General features: G+C 41.8%; 1 pseudogene; it reads right to left on the reverse strand.

Annotated features, from left to right (window-relative positions):
• Positions 1–12,207: 12,207 nt before the first annotated feature.
• Positions 12,208–17,886, reverse strand: LOC147430495 (uncharacterized; annotated as a pseudogene).
• Between the last annotated feature and the right edge of the window lie 990 nt (positions 17,887–18,876).

The raw sequence follows: 18,876 nt of genomic DNA on the forward strand, positions 1-18,876 counted from the left end.
TCCAGCCGAGTGAGGCTTCCTTCTTTTATACATAGCTCGAGGTCAAAGCGGGAGAGACTGCATTTAATGGGACTGGGGCCGGACCTCCTTATAATATAACAAAGGTTCCTTTGTTCCACTATGTAACCTCCTGACATGAATTGGAGTATGAGTAGTTTAATCGTGTTCCTAAGCCAATCTTGATTTCAAAAGTCGAAGACCCTGTCATTGATTGGCAACTTGAATCGGCTCATGATATTTTTCGAGCACTTCTTAGAACGTGGCCCAGAGGGTGCTCACTACCAACAAAGCACAAGTGCCGACGTGGCTCCATCCAGTTTAGGGTATTGCTCCAAAAGCTATAGCAGCTCCCAACTGTCTCTCCATTAACACCTTCACCCCTCCCACTTGAAATTTGTGCCTTGCTACTTCTGAAACCTTTTGGCCACAATGTTGGAAAATCAAGGCTAAGTGGAATCTAAGGAGATGTGCTTCAATAATATCAATCCCTCTCTCTATCACGCAAAAATCTCAATGCATTTGTGGCCTCTCCATGGCTTCGCATAAGGAACAAACACTTCCTCTCTACACTTCTTTTTCTCTTTATACCAACCATTGCCCATCTCTTTTGCTTGTAGCTGCGGCATGCGCATCAAAGGGCTAGTAGTTGTCAGTACCGCTTGCTTGTAGCTGGGAGTGATATAGGCATGGAGCCTGTGAAATGTTGTACACAATTTTTAAATCTATTTTAAGATGCTGCTTTTAGTATCTTTTGAGCCATGCGTGAAATAAAAGTAGTGCCCATCTCTTTTGCTTGCAGCTAGGGCATGCGCATCAAAGGGCTAGTATAGAGCTTGTCGGTACCGTTTGCTTGTAGGGAGTGATATAGGCATGGAGCCTGTGAAATGTTGTACACAATTTTCAGGCTTTTTGAAGCTATTTTAAGATGCTGCTTTTGGGTATCTTTTGAGCCATGCGTGAAATGAAAATAGTGCCTACGTCAAAAAAGCATTGCCAATAGCAAAACAATGCAAGGAGACTCTGTTGGGGTATAAAGCCCAATGTGGTCGCCCAGGTAAGTGGGCGGGCCGCCAGGTATGTACACATATTCTTTTGTAAAAACCTAATAAGAACTCACTATGCTCTACACATTACAGTAGAGCGATTTCACCATATCGTCGTGCTCTTCTTCTCGCGTCGCACTTCCGCTCGTACTCCTTCAACTGGTATCAGAGCTCAGATCGAGGCTCGGGGCAGCACTACAGGAGGCTAGAGTCACCAACTCAAATTGGAGTGAAATTTGACAGGCGAAGACACGGCCCCAAATCTCGTGGGATGGCCCGCAGGGCTTGGTGTTGTCAGAATTTCATTATGAGGCCATCTCGACCACCATTCGGACTCGACAAAGGTCTGCGCATGCCATTTTCGACTACGTGGTCTCGACGGGTGCAGATCCGACTCTGCAAATTTGGGGTTTTCGGCCTACGACTGCAGGTGCTGAGGATATCGACACTCCCAGAGTGTTGATTTGTGGCTGTCTACACATCGAAGGACGGCTCACAGTTCTTGGAGGCGTGTCACATACGACGCGGGCGCATCTACACACAGACTGTAGGCGACATCCACTAGTTCATCAGGTAGCTTGTGTTTGCTGCTTGATATTCCAGATTTCATCCTGACATTGCAGGTACTTCCACATGGGATGTATTGTCAGAGATGATATATGTATGTTGAGGGTTTGTTGGCTGTGAGTCACGCAGCAAACAACCACTGCAGCGGTTACAGCATACAGTGGGAAATTTGTGGATGTATGACTTTGTGGGAGGTCTATGTACTGTCAGATTTACTGCAGCCTTTGTTGAGGATCGAGTGAGGTTTTATTGAGCTGGGGGATTCTCGAATGTTGAGATCCTTTCGGTGATACAGGTCCTGGAGCGATCCCTCGAGCACCCTTAGATAGGCAGCTAGGATGTATTGACTGTGAGTTAGACAGTTGGGATTGCATCTTTGCTTTACTGCCGTTGAGGCATTGTCGCAGTCTATGCTTACAGGACAGTCAGAGACAGTACAGGTGCAGGACAGGTTTACCCACAGCTTACAGTGTCAGAGAGACAGTGTTTTTGAGCTGTTTTTTGGTCTGTTTTTGAGTACACCATAGCCATTTTACAAAGGAGACTCTGCCAAAAATTTTGCAGAATCTGAAGCTTTCTTGGTTCATTTGACAGGTTGATATTGGTTCAGAGGTCAGTTTACAGTGGAAACTCTGCCGAATTTTTCCCAGAAAAGTAAACTACTGTGAAGCGTAGCTATGGCTGGATCACAAGACACTGCTCTTTACAATATCAAGAAGCTGGATGGAAAACTGCTGAGGGATGTGAGCATAAGCAAGACAACCAAAAACACGAAGATAACTGACTGAAGGTTTTCTGTCATACCAAGCTTCATATGGAGTAATGGTCTTCAAGGCACGAGTAGGACACCTGTTCAAAACATGTGCTGCACAAGCAACTGCCTCCATCCATAGCTTATGAGGCAAACTCTTAGCCTTGAGCATACATCTAGCCGTCTCCATTAAAGACCTGTTCTTCCTTTCTGCAACACCATTCTGTTGTGGTGTGTATGGCATAGTGCATTAGTGTTTAATGCCTTTCTTTCCCAAAAAATCCTTAAATGCACCTGACATGTATTCACCTCCTCGATCGGTACAAAGAGTCTGTACTTTGCAACCTGTTTCATTTTCAACCATGGCGACATAATGTTGAAAAACTGCAAACACATCTGACTTTGCTTTGAGTGGATACACCCAACAAAACCTGGACAAGTCATCAATGAAGGTCACAAAATAAAGGCTGTTTCATATAGATGGCGTCCTCATAGGACCACATACATCACTGTGTACAAGCTGCAACTTTCGTGTCCCTCTAACTGAACCATCCTACGAAAATGTAAATTTGTGTATCTTACCAAGAATTTCACATACATGTCTTGGTGGCATCTGCAATAAAGACAAATCATGCACCATATTATGACGTTGTAAAGTCTTTGATTGGATAAGAAGCATTATTTGCACATGTCACCTTCTTTCCTGCTGGAACTGCATCCAATGAACAAAACAAATCCTTCCTTGAAGTAATATGCCTGGATGCACCACTATCAAAGTACCAAATCATTTGTGTCTTGTCAACACTGTAAGCAGAAAAATATGAACATACTACGAAAGCATAAGAATCCTGCACAAAGTTTGCAGACTCTTCTTTAGCTGTAGAAGAATCACCGGAAGCTAAAACAACCAAACTTGACTCTTTCTTCTTTTCTTTAGCAATTCGCTTTTTACACTCACTAATGTAGTGAAAATGAAGTAGTATGCATGCTTAGATCAAGTTTGCGGAGACGACCTCTCCCAAACACCAAGTAGATCTTGTCACTCTACTATGGAAGACTGATAGGACTAATGTGCAGACATGCTTGCGGCAGCCTCAGGCTCTCAAGCGCCAAATAGACTAGTCATCCATTGTGGAATGATGTCGTAGGGTAACATAGGGATCCTCTACCCGCTAAGAAAAGGACTCATGAATATGCTTTATCTTCTCCACACCATAGTCGAGGACGACTATGATTTCAAGAGAGAGGTAATGTCATAATAATCAATATCTAATTCTCCTAAATGATTTTCCCATATTAAACTGATCATTTAATGTGGGGAAGTGCCAGGGGAGAAAAAGCTAGAATATTGGTTAAGCTAGCAGACCGGCCACAGTAGGGATCCAAAGGAGGGAAAATAGGGATCCAAAGGGGGGGCCATCTGCAAAAGAGGCATGTGCAACAATGGGCTAAAAAAAGACCCTAAGGTTCAGCCCATTAAGACTTCCAAAATTCAGAGGTTGTGTCCAAAGGTCAACCCTAGGGGAAATTGGATGCCTTGTGTGTGACTAGAAAGTCTTTTCATATCCCTACGCCGCCAGCACCACGCAGCGCAACAGGGCCTGTACTTTGCGGCTTGCCATTGATCTAAGGCTGCGAATTGCTTGTGGAGTAGAGTAGTGCACTACGTAGTACGTTCCAGCCGAGTGAGGCTTCCTTCTTTTATACATAGCTCGAGGTCAAAGCGGGAGAGACTGCATTTAATGGGACTGGGGTCGGGCCTCCTTATAATATAACAAAGGTTCCTTTGTTCCACTATGTAACCTCGTCATATGAATTGGAGTATGAGTAGTTTAATCGGGTTCCGAAGCCAATCTTGATTTCAAAAGTTATCCGTTCAAGTGCTTTTATTTGAGTTGAAGACCCTATCCTTGATTGGCAACTTGAATTGGCTCATGATATTTTTCGAGCACTTCTTAGAAGTGGCCCAGAGGGCGCTCGCTACCAACAAAGCACAAGTGCCGACGTGGCTCCATCCAGTTTAGGGTATTGCTCCAAAAGTTGTAGCAGCTCCCAATTGTCTCTCCATTAACACATTCACCCCTCCCACTTGAAATTTGTGCCTTGCTACTTCTGAAACTTTTTGGCCACAAAGTTGGAAAATCAAGACTAAGTGGAATCTAAGGAGATGTGCTTCAATAATATCAATCCCTCTCTCTATCACGCAAAAATCTCAATGCATTTGTGGCCTCTCCACGGCTTCGCATAAGGAACAGACACTTCCTCTCTACACTTCTTTTTCTCTTTATGCCAGCCATTGCCCATCTCTTTTGCTTGCAGCTGCGGCATGCGCATCAAAGGGCTAGTAGTTGTCAGTACCTCTTGCTTGTAGCTGGAAGTGATATAGGCATGGAGCCTGTGAAATGTTGTACACAATTTTTAAAGCTATTTTAAGATGCTGCTTTTGGGTATCTTTTGAGCCATGCGTGAAATAAAAATAGTGCCTACGTCAAAAAGGCATTGCCAATAGCAACAACGCAAGGAGACTCAAGCAGAGAGGAGCTTGGTAGGAAGGAAGACAAGGTTTGCTGCTAGAGTTCTCTCTCTCTCTCTCTCTCTCTCTCTCTCTCTCTCTCTCTCTCTCTCTCTCTCTCTCCCCCCCCCCCCCCCCCCATTGGCAAGTTAGTGACCACCTTGTTTACTCTTTTTGCCTCTCTTTCTCTCTTACAAATCTTGTTTGTTCACTTTCTCTTATAGCTCTCTCTCTCTCTCTCTCTCTCTCTCTCTCTCTCTCTCTCTCTCTCTCTCTCTCTCTCTCTCTCTCTCTCTCTCTCTCTCTCTCTCTCTCTCTCTCTCTCTCTCTCGTGTGTTGGGTCCTTTCTATCACCACAGCTAATCATCAGTTTTCGAAGAATGGTGGGTGCACCCATTATTGCAAGAGGTGGTCGCCATGATGAGAGTCGTAGACAACAGACGAAGAAAAGCAAGCACGAGCATGAAGGGAATGGGAAGGTAGCTTTGTGGTCTTTATTAATGTGAAAATCATTTATCAACATTTGAAAAAACTTATGAGGATTAATAAAGTCCATAAATTTGTTACAAAATAATATGTGAACAAATCTTCCATGTATCTTAACATTGCGTTCAAAATGTAATAATCCATTATTTCTTGTGATAAGTAGACGTACCTGGTCTTCGGAATTTGGGTATTCAAGTGCTTTGGGAGTATCCCCATAATCTTCAGATCCTCTGAATTGCCTTAGCTTCTTGCTTGTTGACGCCATGCTGCTTGGTGTGTGTGTGTGATCTTCTTTAGTTGCTCCTTGCCTTTAGGAGGTTTGAGTAGGGTTTCGATTGTATTGGAAACGGGTGTGTTGTGTAGCTTTTGAAGAAGTGGCGTCCCAGGTGTGTATAGGACCAATCCTTTAGTTGCTTCTAGCATGTGTTCATGAAACGAAGCAACCCATGCAATACAGGCATAAACCTGGGCAGGTCCGGATGAAAATTGAAAAAACCTTGGTAAATTCTAGAATACTTACCAAAGAAACTGATCAAACCAAATGATTGAAGAGGAACAACTGGAGTTTGGATCCACCCTTTTGTACTCGCATTTAAGGAAGGGTCTATATGAATTCCAACAGTTTCTCACAAACCGTTTTTGATCCTTAGCCCTGTCCATAAGAGAGAGTCCCTAGGTGCAAGCAATGATTGAAGAGCTTGGGCATTTTTTACCATCGACATCAGATAATTTGACTTGTTTGAGCTCGAAGAGAACATCTTGTGCCAAAAGGTGCTTGGAGTGTGAGGCTAAAGTTTTACACTGCTCAACAATGTCTGTGGGAATACTAGACAATAACCCTAGAGAGGAAATTGTAAAAGGTGCCCGATGGTTTAAAATTTCATAACCCCAGAGCTTATGTTCAAGTTGACTAGCATCCAACTCAACTGTCTGGGTGGTAGTAAAGGGACTACCTCTGAAAAGAGTTTAGAAACTGCTCGTTCGGGGAATGCACTATTTGAATCTGCTAAGAAAATGAGAGCTTCCTTGTCTTCTTCCTCCAATAGGTCTAGATCAAGAAGGGGATTAATCACCTTTTATGAGTGCTTGATTTCTATAGGCACTGTTGGAAGGTTATTGATAAAATATAACTTGTTTACAATAGTGGGTAGAGAAGTAAAATAAAAATCAAGATCTGAACTATCTTGTGCGTCAATAATGGGTAGCTTAGCTAAGAAGGTATTAAAGGCCTCTAGAAGCTTATCCTTCTCTTTTCTTGAAAGAATCAATAAGGAGAGCCAGTCATTTATAGAATCCGTGTTTAATACCGATATAGAGTGGGTGCTTAAAGCTTGTTTTTCAAAGTCCAACAATTTTTTGTGAAATTCCACACCTTTGAAACAAAAAATTATACATTGAGTACCAACGGGTGGAACAAGAATGCCTTCTTCTATTCCATATTATCCCAGATGGGTGAGAGATGGAATCCAAAAAGCCTGAATAAATCACAATACAATTAATAAGTCAACAATTATTTTTCATGACACAAACCGTACTAAGTTTCCTCAGTATATGATGGATACCCGACCAAAGGTATCCTTGGAAAATTGTGTGTGTGTTTGATTGAAAAATCCCATCATTTAGAATCATATACTGAGAGAACTTAAATACTATTTGCACTTACCATGTTGTGTAAAGACCAAAGCAAAGTACAATCTTTTTTATATAAAACTTATTACAAGATACTTCGATACATGAAAAAGTAGGAGATTTTAGCCGGAACTCCTAGTAGATGAAAGCGGGGATCTTTACCTGCCAACCAACCACAAGTACAATTAATTAGAATTAATTTGCACTAAATGGGTGACAAATATATAAAGAAATCCCCACTGTTTGTTACCGCTATCACACCCTTGGACCCCAACCTTACTCCTAGTTATATGTTCTGTTCTCCTTGACTTGTCTATGTAAGTAGGGTCGATTACGGTCTGTGAAAGTTTCTATAGGTTTACAGGGTTTGGAGATGGGGTCCCTAATTGCTACTGGCTTGGTTCGCTTTTTTCCTTCATGGGCTGCCATGAGCTTGTCCCGAATCTGTTGTAGCTTTAATACATCTCGAGTGATGCTCATCCTAGCTGTCTGCCTGTATCCCAGTTTGTCACCAATGGTTAAACTTATGAGTTGAGCATTCTTTAGATATTATACTAGATGTTCCTATAAGGGCATCCCTATCTTTATGGTTTCTAAGTATGCTTTCCAAGATATAAGTACATCTAATTTGTGAAAAATTTGGCAGCATTTCGTTTGAAAAACCATTCATTTAAAAAAAAAACCGTCTTATACAATGACATCTGTCCTCACAAGAGGTTTTCATATATCCCCATTCAAATCATTAACTCATTGTTATATTAGATAGAAGTCTTAAAGAAAAGTAACTAAGGAAAAACCTTCCTTGTTTATAAAAACAATTGTACTCAAAACTCTCACTAACAATTCCAGAATTTAGCAGTCTTATATGACATCTATGCACAAAGGAAGTTGGCATATACCTTCTTTCACACCTCTTAATCCTAGGTAGTAATCAAAAAAAAAAAAAAACCAATGGTTACACACCTGAGTTTAGCATTCTTAAATCTTACACCAGTTGTTGCCTTATGGGCACCCTTATCTCTATGGTTCATACATCCGCATGATACTTTCTAAGTATATTTAATCTGTGAGTATTTTGGTAGCATCCTGTTTGTAAAACCTTTCTGTGTTCAAAAAAAACTTTCTTACACGATGACATCTGTTCACACAAGAGGTTGTCGTATACCCCTTTTTCAATCATTCATGCTAGATTTGTTTTTTTATTCAAAAAAGCCAATGGTTACACATGTTTAGCATTCTTAGATACTACACTAGATGTTGCCTTAGGGGCACCCTTATCTTTATGGTTTACAAGTCAGCACGATACTTTATACGTATACTTAATTTGTGAGAATTTTGGCAGCATTCTGTTTGTACGACCTTAATTTTTTCAAAAACATACAGTCTTACACAATGACATTTGTCCTCACAGGAGGCTGTCGTATACATCTTTGATATATTTTCATGCTAAATAGTATTCAAAAATTTGATAAGAAAGACTTTTCATTTTTACTATTAGTGCTTACACATAATTGTATTTGAGGCTTTCTGTATCAAATCACCTAGTTGTTGCTTGTAGTAGCCATATGTAGTGCTACTCTTTCTCACTTAGTGCTCAAGGTAATGCACCACTTGAAACCGGTACCCTCGTTATGGTATTGATACTGCTCCAGACATGGTATCAAAAAAAAGAATTTTTTGCTTAATACTGTGTACTTTTGTTACTCTGTTTATAATATGCATATGCTTGCATGTGCTTGTCCGGCCATGAGCATGTTGGTGAGTACCATCCTAAGTGTAATGTTGTCTCTTATGCTCCTGCATAAGTGTATGTGTATGTGTGTGTGTGTGTGTAGACATCATACCATGGTTGTTCCACAAACATATGGAGTGTGTATGCATGTGCTTTGTGTATATAGTGCTTTAAACACATGTGTTTTAATATGGAATTCCAACAGTATACAGATGCTTTTTCGCGAATCACACAATGTGCCTTATGGCTCATTTATTTTTCTCACTATTCAAGTGCATGCTCTCCTCAGCAATTAATTTGACACAGTACCAAAAAACTCAGTTTTTACCTTGCTGTGTCGCACAATCGGATAATCCGCAGCGTTTTTCCTTGGAGTGAGTTTTTGTTGCTTGCGTTGTGCCTTGTAGCGCATGGTTGTCCGTATTTCTTGGTATCGGTACCGTGTGTGTGCGTCTGTTGTTTGCCTTGCAGCCTTGGCTTGTGTGTGTGTGTGTGTGTGTGTGTGTGTGTGTGTGTGTGTGTGTGTGTGTGTGTGTGTGTGTGTGTGTGTGTGTGTGTGTGTGTGTGTGTGTGTGTGTGTGTGTGTGTGTGTGTGTGTGTGTGTGAGAGAGAGAGAGAGAGACAGTGAGAGAGAGAGAGAGACAACGAGTTGTGAATAGCTCCCTGTAGCCTTGTCTTGTGTGTGTGTGTGTGTGTGTGTGTGTGTGTGTGTGTGTGTGTGTGTGTGTGTGTGTGTGTGTGTGTGTGTGTGTGTTGTGTGTGTGTGTGTGTGTGTGTGTGTGTGTGTGTGTGTGTGTGTGTGTGTGTGTGTGTGTGTGTGTGTGTGTGTGTGTGTGTGTGTGTGTGTGTGTGTGTGTGTGTGAGAGAGAGAGAGAGAGAGAGAGAGCGAGTTGTGAATAGCACTATGGTTTCCTAATAATAGCGAAACTCTTCCAAGCTTGCTACCTTAGGGAAAAAGCCTGCAAAAGGGTGCATCCGAAAACTGATGCGCTGGTCCTGTTTTATACCAAGCTTGTTGAACGGTGCCTTAAAATCTAGTCTCTCCTACTTTGCCAATTTTGGCATTCGGCTCATCTAATACTGCAAGCTGTTATGCAAGTTGGTTTTTTTCAGCCTTTATATATAAAAAACCCTTTTTCTATGTATATACTGGCCAGTTAGCCATTTGCCATAGGAAACTGTTGTGTTTTAAACCTTACATAGTTTACGTGTAGGTATCCCCTTTTGTACTCTTTCTTTTAACACCGGATTACTTGGGGTTTGGACGGCTCAAGGTATACCAGCTTCAAACCAGGTTACATAACAACGTTAAAATTCTCACGGCTTGTCCATGCCAATATTTACAAATGAAAAATAAACACCGAAAGGGGTTCTCTGGCCTTATAATTACGACCTGCGTGAGTGGCATCAAGTCTTATTATCAATTTACAAATTGATATAGCACAAGTTAACATCTCTTTCATGAGTGAGCCAATTACTGTAGAGTGAACGTTTTTAGCCATTACATTGTAGTTGTGCCGGTGATTACCTTTGGGTCCATGTACTCAGTGAATAAAAACCAGTTTATTTTGAGTTTTTGTAGTGTTTTTATATTCCATGTCAATGAAAACCTGATACAGTCAAAGATGCTTACACGCATATGGAGGCCAAATTACCAAATAAATTACAAATTAAGGGGCTTGTCTATGCCAGAAGCAAAAAAAAAAGAGGGCGGTTTCTGGCTTTGAAATCCATCATAAACAAAAAAAAAGGGGGTTTCTATCTTTGAAATCCATCATCTCGTCCTGCTTTTGAGATATCCGTTTTTCTATCAATCATCCGTCAATGATGTTGTTGCCTGTGTCATTTTTTAGAAAAAACCTATTAACAAAACCTTTGGTAACATGTAAGCACGTGTGTGTTGTGCGGTTGTGCGTTCATAATATCTCCCTGTGTTTGTCGTCTTATTGTGTGTGTGTGTGTGTGTGTGTGTGTGTGTGTGTGTGTGTGTGTGTGTGTGTGTGTGTGTGTGTGTGTGTGTGTCTCACAAGATGTGTTTATACTTCACATAAGCAGGCATTGAGTCGAGTATGGTAAGCAAGGAGCAGATCTTAAAAAATACAGTATAGAGTGTTGAGCCTAGAGCGAGGGATTGACCCTATAAGCATGGGTGTGTGGGTTGGGAATTTAGTGGGGGTGGATGTGTGTACTATCCCAGTGTGTTGGTTATCATGCATCCTATGTTCCATACATTGTGTGTGTGTGTGTGTGTGTGTGAGAGAGAGAGAGAGGGGGGGGGGATATATTCTAAATTTGAATTTTCATTGGAACTGTCATTACGGCAAGGCCTATGGGGAAGAATTTTGCTATCATCGCCATAGGGGCTTTGGCCAATCAAGATTTGTTGTTTAAGAGTGTTCATTTTATGTGGATGACATGCGTGCAATAGCTATTTTTTCTTGGGTGGGCGTGAGAAATTCAAAAGGGACCTACATTCCAAATGTGTTAATAAAGGCTTCCAGAATCATGGTCCAAAGTACTGGGTTTCTTTGATCTCAAGAGTGGAAGAAAAGCTTGAATAATATCTAGGAAACACATAAAATGTAGCTTTTTTGCACTCACGACAGTCATCAAAGCTCACCAATCCCCCCTTCATGTTCCTCTTCTTCCTTAGGTCTTAGCCTTTGAACAAGCGTAGATACCATATATGGTGGGCATGCAAAATATTGTGTTGACTCGGGGATGAATATGCAGAGGGTCTAGTTAGCCGATGGGTGGTGATTCTTTGGTGCAAGAAGAAGTCGATATTATACATGTAAGGTTGTACTCACAACCTATTGGGTTCATGGCCTCATGACAATATCACCCTCCCTCTCTCTCTCTCTCTCTCTCTCTCTCTCTCTCTCTCTCTCTCTCTCTCTCTCTCTCTCTCTCTCTCTCTCTCTCTCTCTCTCTCTCTCTCTCTCTCTCTCTCTCTCTCTCTCTCTCTCTCTCTCTCTCTCTCTCTCTCTCTCCTACTTGCGATCTCCTGCTTGTGTGCAATCCCTCCGTGGTAGTGGTCTCGGTGCCCATGGCAGTGCGAGAAGAGGACTTATGCAGCTTGTAAGGATTGTGTGCTGAGAAGGGAAGAGGAAAACACTTTTCATGTAGACAACCCCAAGTAAACCCTTTAAATAATATTGGCTCATCACCAAAACACATCGTATGGAAAAGTGAACAAGACATATATTTGTCTAACATGGATCCTAAGTAGGTGGCATCACAGCTACTCCAAAAGATGCAGTGATGTTTGCCGTAACACGAGAAATTTCAGGCGACCTCACCTACCTAGACAAAGAGAAGCATCAAAATGGATGAAATGTCAATCAATGAGCTCCCTAACGGCTGGCTACAAAAAGGAATCAAAGAACTACACATTGTTCAGATACGGGTGCATGATGTGGATGCTATCACTCAAGCTACCAACACCTTGGGATCAGAGTGAGCACCCTCCAACCATTAGGATCCATCAAAAGAAGTATAAAGTGTGCAATTCATGAAAACCAACACAAATCAACCCTGTCAATAGCATAAGAAGAACTAACACGTGGAGACCACCTCTAAGTGCCAAAAGGTAAGTCCCAAAGTCGGCTATGTATGCATTGAGATGGCTGTCCACAAGAAGGTTGATGCATGTAGCATCCCAATGAACAACAGGGGAATAACAATCATGATGAAGGTATTCTATATCTATTGGGCCTCTCCAAAGCTAATGTTTTACTCTTTGAGACATGCAGAAGAGGGTTGTGGTGCATCAAGTCACCTAGGCTACCATTGGACATGTACTCACATACTAAGAGTTTGATGTCTTTATGTAGCAGCAACACAATAGTTTTTACAATGGGCTTGTGTCAGATCCTTTCAAGTGTTTCTACTTTCAAATCAAATTCCTTGTTGTCGCTACCAAATCCCCCATGGTTGGTTACCTTGTTTAGTATCTTTACAACAACTACCTCTCATTACTTAGCAGAGTCTTGTAAGTTGTGGCAACACCTCCATTGCCAAGTTTTGGATTGTCATAATCTAGACATTTCACAATGTGAAGGTCTTCAACTTGCACCTTGTGGAAGGTGAAATCGTCCAAGTGTTTGAGACTGATCAAAAATCAAACATATGCCTTCTATGGAGTGTGCATATTCCGTACATCTTCAAGCTGCATCCAATCAGGAATATGAAAGCCACCACGAATCTGTAATATTCCAAGGCCATCATGATACATTTTTTTGTGGGATTTCTCCTAATGCCATGGCAAAGCTTAAAATGTCCACAACTAAAGATCTATGTCTCTTGACAAGCTCTTGTCAAAAATTGTGTTGGAGAATCCTAATGAAATAGGGCCTGAGAGGAGGAAACTTCCACAAACATCCGTGTTTCTTGCCAAGCTCTGTTGGAAAACCCCAATGGAATAGGGCCTGATAGTCAGTTGTAGGAGAGGTCAAAGTTTGTTAGGCTTAGTGCGTAGAGCTCAGTCGGGATGGGTCCACTGAGATTGGTGTGAGACAAGTTAAGAGTAGTCATGGTAGAGAGGTTTCCAATTTAGGGAGCGCGAGTTGTAGGACATGTAATTGGGTGCATAAAACAAGTGTCTAGGGGGTTGCGCCTAAAAATTCATTCAATTGGATGTAAGTTTAGAGAGATGTTTTAACTTGCCAATTCATGGTGGGATGGTGCCTAAAAAGCGGTTGTGGGAGAGTGAGAGACAAGTATAGTAAGGTCCTTTAAATGTAAGTGCTCTATGCGTAAGCTGCTAGAGAAATTTGGACAAGTTCAAACCAATAAGGTATTTTTCATTTAGCTGCAGAAGAAACAGAGTATGGGAGCCCCAAAGGCCATGAGGCATGGAGCAAGATATCTAATTGCTGTCAAGCAGCACACGCTGAAGAGTGGGCATTTTGCAAATATTGACATCATACCTCCACTGGACCTGTTAGCACTAAGTTTCACTTCTTGCAAAGCTCTCCTTCGTCACACAAAGTAGGTGGTAGAATGTCTATTAATTTGTTAGAATACACAATCACCTTTTCTAGCTTAGACACTTTGCCCAAGTTTGGAGGCATGGCTGCACTGAGATTGTTGTTGAAGGCGAATACCTCTGTCAGACTGGTAATAAATACAAGACTAGAGGGAAAGGGACATGTGAGGTAGTTGTGAGAGATATGGAGGCAGAGGAGGAAGGAGATGTTTGTGGGAATCGGACCTTCAAGCTAATTACGATAGAGTGCAAGTTGATTCATGCTCTTGAGATTCATAAGGCTCGGATGTAGTTCTCCTCCTATCAAATTTTGGGATAATTAAGTCCAGGTCTAATAGCTTAAAGAGGTTATCGAGTGAGCCAGGAATCACGCCATGTAGATTGCAGTTGGCAAGCCAGAGGCCCACAAGCTTTGTAAGGTTCTTCAGTTCTGATGGGATGTTTGCCATGGTTGAAAGTGGATTAAGAGACAAGGTGTATAGATTGTTGAGATTGTTCAAACTAATAGAGAGAGAAGAGCAAAGCACTTTATTGGCACTAAGGCAGGGGCTATGGGGATTAATTTTTTACCCACGATTATAGGGGATTTAGCCAATTAAAATTCATCGTGCAGGGGTGTTTGTTTTTATGTAGAGGCTAAGTGTGTATGCTTTTAGATAGGATCTATCATAAAATTTAATATCTACCTATTCCAAAAAGACTTTCTCATATTGAACTGATCATTTAATATGGGAACCATTCATCCTACGAACAGATCACCAAAGTCTTAAGTACTTCATGTGCAAACCTAGCTCTCCGACAAACAAATGAGATGGGTAAATTTTCTTTCGCAATTCAATTTTCATATTGCTCACATTGCTGGCAAGCACAACCAAGTAACTGATTCATTATCACGATGGCCAAGGGCGAGCCAAGGTCCAATGTGGTGTCCATAGCAACTCAATTATCTATCTTCCATGATAGATGAGTATTCTATTGACCCAGATTTTTAAGATGTAATCTCATCCCTTGCCTTATGGAAGAAAGAAGAACCATTCACTCTGTAGGATGATTATCTTCTCCATGGCAATCAATTAGTTGTTACTCACTCTCTTGGTGAGAAAGTAAAGTAAGAGTCCCATACTCCTCCCTATGCGGGGCATAGAGGGATTCAACCTAGTCTTTGAGGAGTAGAGACGTATTTCTATTGGCCTACCATGAAAGTGTACATACAAGAGTATTTTTCCAAATGTGTGGTATGTCAAAAGACCAAGTATGATAAGGGGGGGGGGGGGGGATATCTCTGGGCGAGCAGTTTCTGGCGAGTGCTTTTTAGGAATCAGGTGAGCAGATTCTTAAAAAGATTCTCCCTTCCTCTTTGTGGACTATCTCTCTCTCTCTCTCTCTCTCTCTCTCTCTCTCTCTCTCTCTCTCTCTCTCAAAGAGAGAGAGAGAGAGAGAGAGAGAACTATAGGTATGTAAGCTAGACAAATTGTTTCAAAAACAATATAGAAAGGGGTACTTAAAACAAGAACTCCCATTAAAAATAAAAAAGTTACATTTTATTAAACTTGCATTACATAAACAAGAAGTGTTCATCTGTTGGAAGGCCCGGTTTTAGTAGTTGATGTGCTACCTTCGATTGGCATATTAAGATTCACCACGTTGCTTAGCTACTGCCTCATTTCCTCCTCATCCTCCTCTGTGATGAGCCCAATTTTCTTCCAGCAAGAGAAAGCTAGTTGTCCTGTCTCGTTCAAATTGATTAAGCTCCGCATATTGAGTTCCTTGCGGCATTGATAGAGGCGATACATGTTGATGGTTGCCTTGAGAGCCAGACGAAACCAGTCGGCTCCATACAATGCCTCACCATTTGGAATGGCTTCCATGGCATCCCAAGCAAACTTTATTTTACTCGCAAGATCGTCAGACATAGTGAAAGAAGGAGAGGTGTGCTAGGAAGCTAGTGGACGCTTTCACAAAAAATAACTCAAGTTATGGAAATTTATAGCCACTGTGATAATATTATATTATTTTATACATGATTTGACACATAAACAACCAGTACTCAAACATGAAAAAAAGTTGCAAATGAATGTATCCCAATGTGACCATCCTAAGATAAAATTAGAAAGTAGTACAATTGTTTAGGTAAAGCATACTAAGAAGAAGTGAGCATTGTCAAATGCTATGCATCCATGCATGGATAAGTCCGGCTTCGACTTAGTGCCTTGAAGATATCAACATCTGCCAGGATTGGTTGATGGATAAACATGTTCTCATTTTGGCTTAGCCCTAGCACACGCAAATAAATAAAATACAAATGTTTACATGCAAGATATGGTTTTTGCTTTGACACCCGTTCCATGAAGTCTAGGCATGTCCACGATGGCTGGTTGCTAATACAAACTTTGTACATCCCGACATGACCATCTTCACTGTTCATCTCTAGTTTGAAGACCTCACTAACACCATCTGCTGCACATATCTCTTCTACGACCTTCGCTCTTAGGGCTAGTGCTAGACTGATCTTGCGAGCAGCATCCTCGGAAATGGAAGTCCGATACTGTACACGTAGACCATCTCGCACTGTGGCTCTTGCACTACCTTCAGGAGTGGATGCATCTTTTGACTTGAAAGGAGAGTTTGTCATATTTTGATCTTGAGCAACTGGCGTTACATTACATACTCCTTCTTTGCTTAGCTCCACTTGATACCCTCCTTCATGCAATATTTGCACCTCATCCTCCGATAGGTTGGTGCCCACATGCACGGGCCAAGTGTGTGGTGGATGAAGAGGCTGCGGCTCCATGTTCTGGTCTACTATATGACAATGCAAGACATGATCCGGACAAAACCAAAACCATTGACACACCACACTATTTGGATGTTTTTGATATCCTTCAAACGATGGGGCTGGTATACCAAGGCTAGAACCTGCTATACTGCATCCACACCTACGTCCGCCTCTTGGTGTGCCTCTACATGTGACCCTACTACCTTGTGGAGTTCAACGTATGGCCCACATTACCTCATTGACCTTGCGCTCAACTACATACTTTCCACTAGAACCTATACTTCGTTTTGGGGTTTGTGATATCCCTTCTTCTGCAAAGTTGATCTTACGTGGTCTTCCACACTTCTTGCGATCTTTGGTGACCGAGTTGTACTCAGGCCTATGTGATGCATCATCTTCCACGTTGATAACCTCATTTGGCTTCCATTTTTGCCTTGATGTCTCCTTATCTCCTGTTAATGGAGTTGGTTGTTTATACATTGGAGTGCCCTCAGTAGCCGCATTCACTGCTCTAATCACTTGGCTAGGACGTTTTTCATGGCGTTCCGTAAGCTTTTGTATTGATGGACCCTTCCCAATGTGTTTTCCATGGCTGTATGAAATGGCCTTTGTGCTCTGTAAGATGGAATTTTCAAGGTCGGTTGTACATGCATCATATAATGATATGCGTTTACGGAAACCCTCCCCTGCTAGCCAGCTGCCATGCTTGCTCTCCGCAAGGTTAGTGCGTGGAGTGTTTGGTCCATCAGAGCTACTTTCTACGCATGTCATGGTGCCACCCCAATGTGCAATACGAATTTCCCACCAACTAAGCCATGAATCCATGTATTGAATGTTACGGTCTATGCAATGACCGTTACGCCACCATTGGCGTATCAGACGAGCCTCTGCTGCTGCAGCCTCTTTTGTTGGTACTTGCCTCCACTTCTCACACATTTCTTTGTGTGTGTGTTGAGAAGCTTGCACCACATACTTCATTGTGTGTTGATTCAAGCTTTGCTTCCAATGGAAAAGACAAGAACGCTCTCGGTCGCTCATTGTATTGGTCTTGTCACCACCATTGAAAACAATTCAAACTGCATTCCAATTTGCTTGAGCTTCATCAGCCATGTAGCCAAATAAATTTGCTTTGTCACACCCACATGATATCATTACATCATTAAGGCACTCCCAAAACAAACATTGCGTTTCCATGTCTTCCTGTTTCATTTCACAAGTTGCAATAGTCAAAAGGTCCTGCATGCTACAAACAAATTGTTTTAGAGAGAGTAAATGGAAAGACACAAAGCTCTTAAGATAGGCCATGTACCTTGGATCATAGACATGACAGGCCATAGTCACCCAATCATTAACATGTCCGGTGTGATCAAATTGGGTCCACGCACGTCAAAGATCACCATCCCGGTCTTGTCTCATTCGGTTGACTAGGTCCACACCGGATGCCGAACCAATTGTGGACATTTTGAAGACATAACATTTCTCCCCCTCCATACCTTGACCAGGAAACCGGCTTCCATGGAAAAACTCATATGTGCAGTCTCGCTTCAGTTTTAGGAGTGCATCAATGCCAAAAGATTCTTTGTCAACCCCTCTACATAAAATAGATACTAACCTCCGAAACCTGCCAATGTTAAAAGTGTTTAGATTAAAAAATAATTTAGCATAGAGTTTTGCGTCGAAATAAGAATCTACAAAATGCTCATACCAGTTATCTTGCACCAACGGGCCCAACTCCTCAACGATTGCAAATAGCTGTTGCTCGCCTAAAATACCTTCGTTGGTGTTGTTGCGAAGAAGTGTTGTACTTATAATTTCTTTTGCCAAACACATATGAACCTTCCTGGCTCCTGCGTGTGGGTCAACAGTCAAAATCCTTTGCACCATCAGCTTGGTGTTTTGGATGTGCAGCTGCGCACATCCTGTCGATGTGTGCCACAATGAATCATGACTCTAGTGGCAATCTCATCGGATGGCATGACATAGTATACTACACAATCACATGTTGCAATACAAAAAGCAATTGCCTTACAAAAATGGCATGTAAGGCTCTTATCTCCAATCTTACAATATTCCCCAGGTCCAGTTGCTTTTTGTATGTACCCGTTGAAATGACTTGTATTGGGAATATGGTAATTAACCAAGCGGACACATTGTTCATTCATGCACTTGAGAGATCCTATGCAATGACTAAGATGCACTACACCCGCAAATACAATATTGGATGTAGTAGGCTTCGACCACAAATGAGGATCATACTTATGCTCCATCGCATCCATATGGTGCAACTTTCCCATGGTAGGTGAAAATTCTAGAACGAGATCGCCATTGTAAGACCTTGGAATCTCTGTAACTTGTTCCACTACTTTGATTTGCATTAACAGCTTTGTCAA

This window comes from Adiantum capillus-veneris, chromosome 21 (assembly GCF_014529385.1).
Source record: "Adiantum capillus-veneris isolate H3 chromosome 21, ASM1452938v2, whole genome shotgun sequence".
Lineage (NCBI taxonomy): Eukaryota > Viridiplantae > Streptophyta > Polypodiopsida > Polypodiales > Pteridaceae > Adiantum > Adiantum capillus-veneris.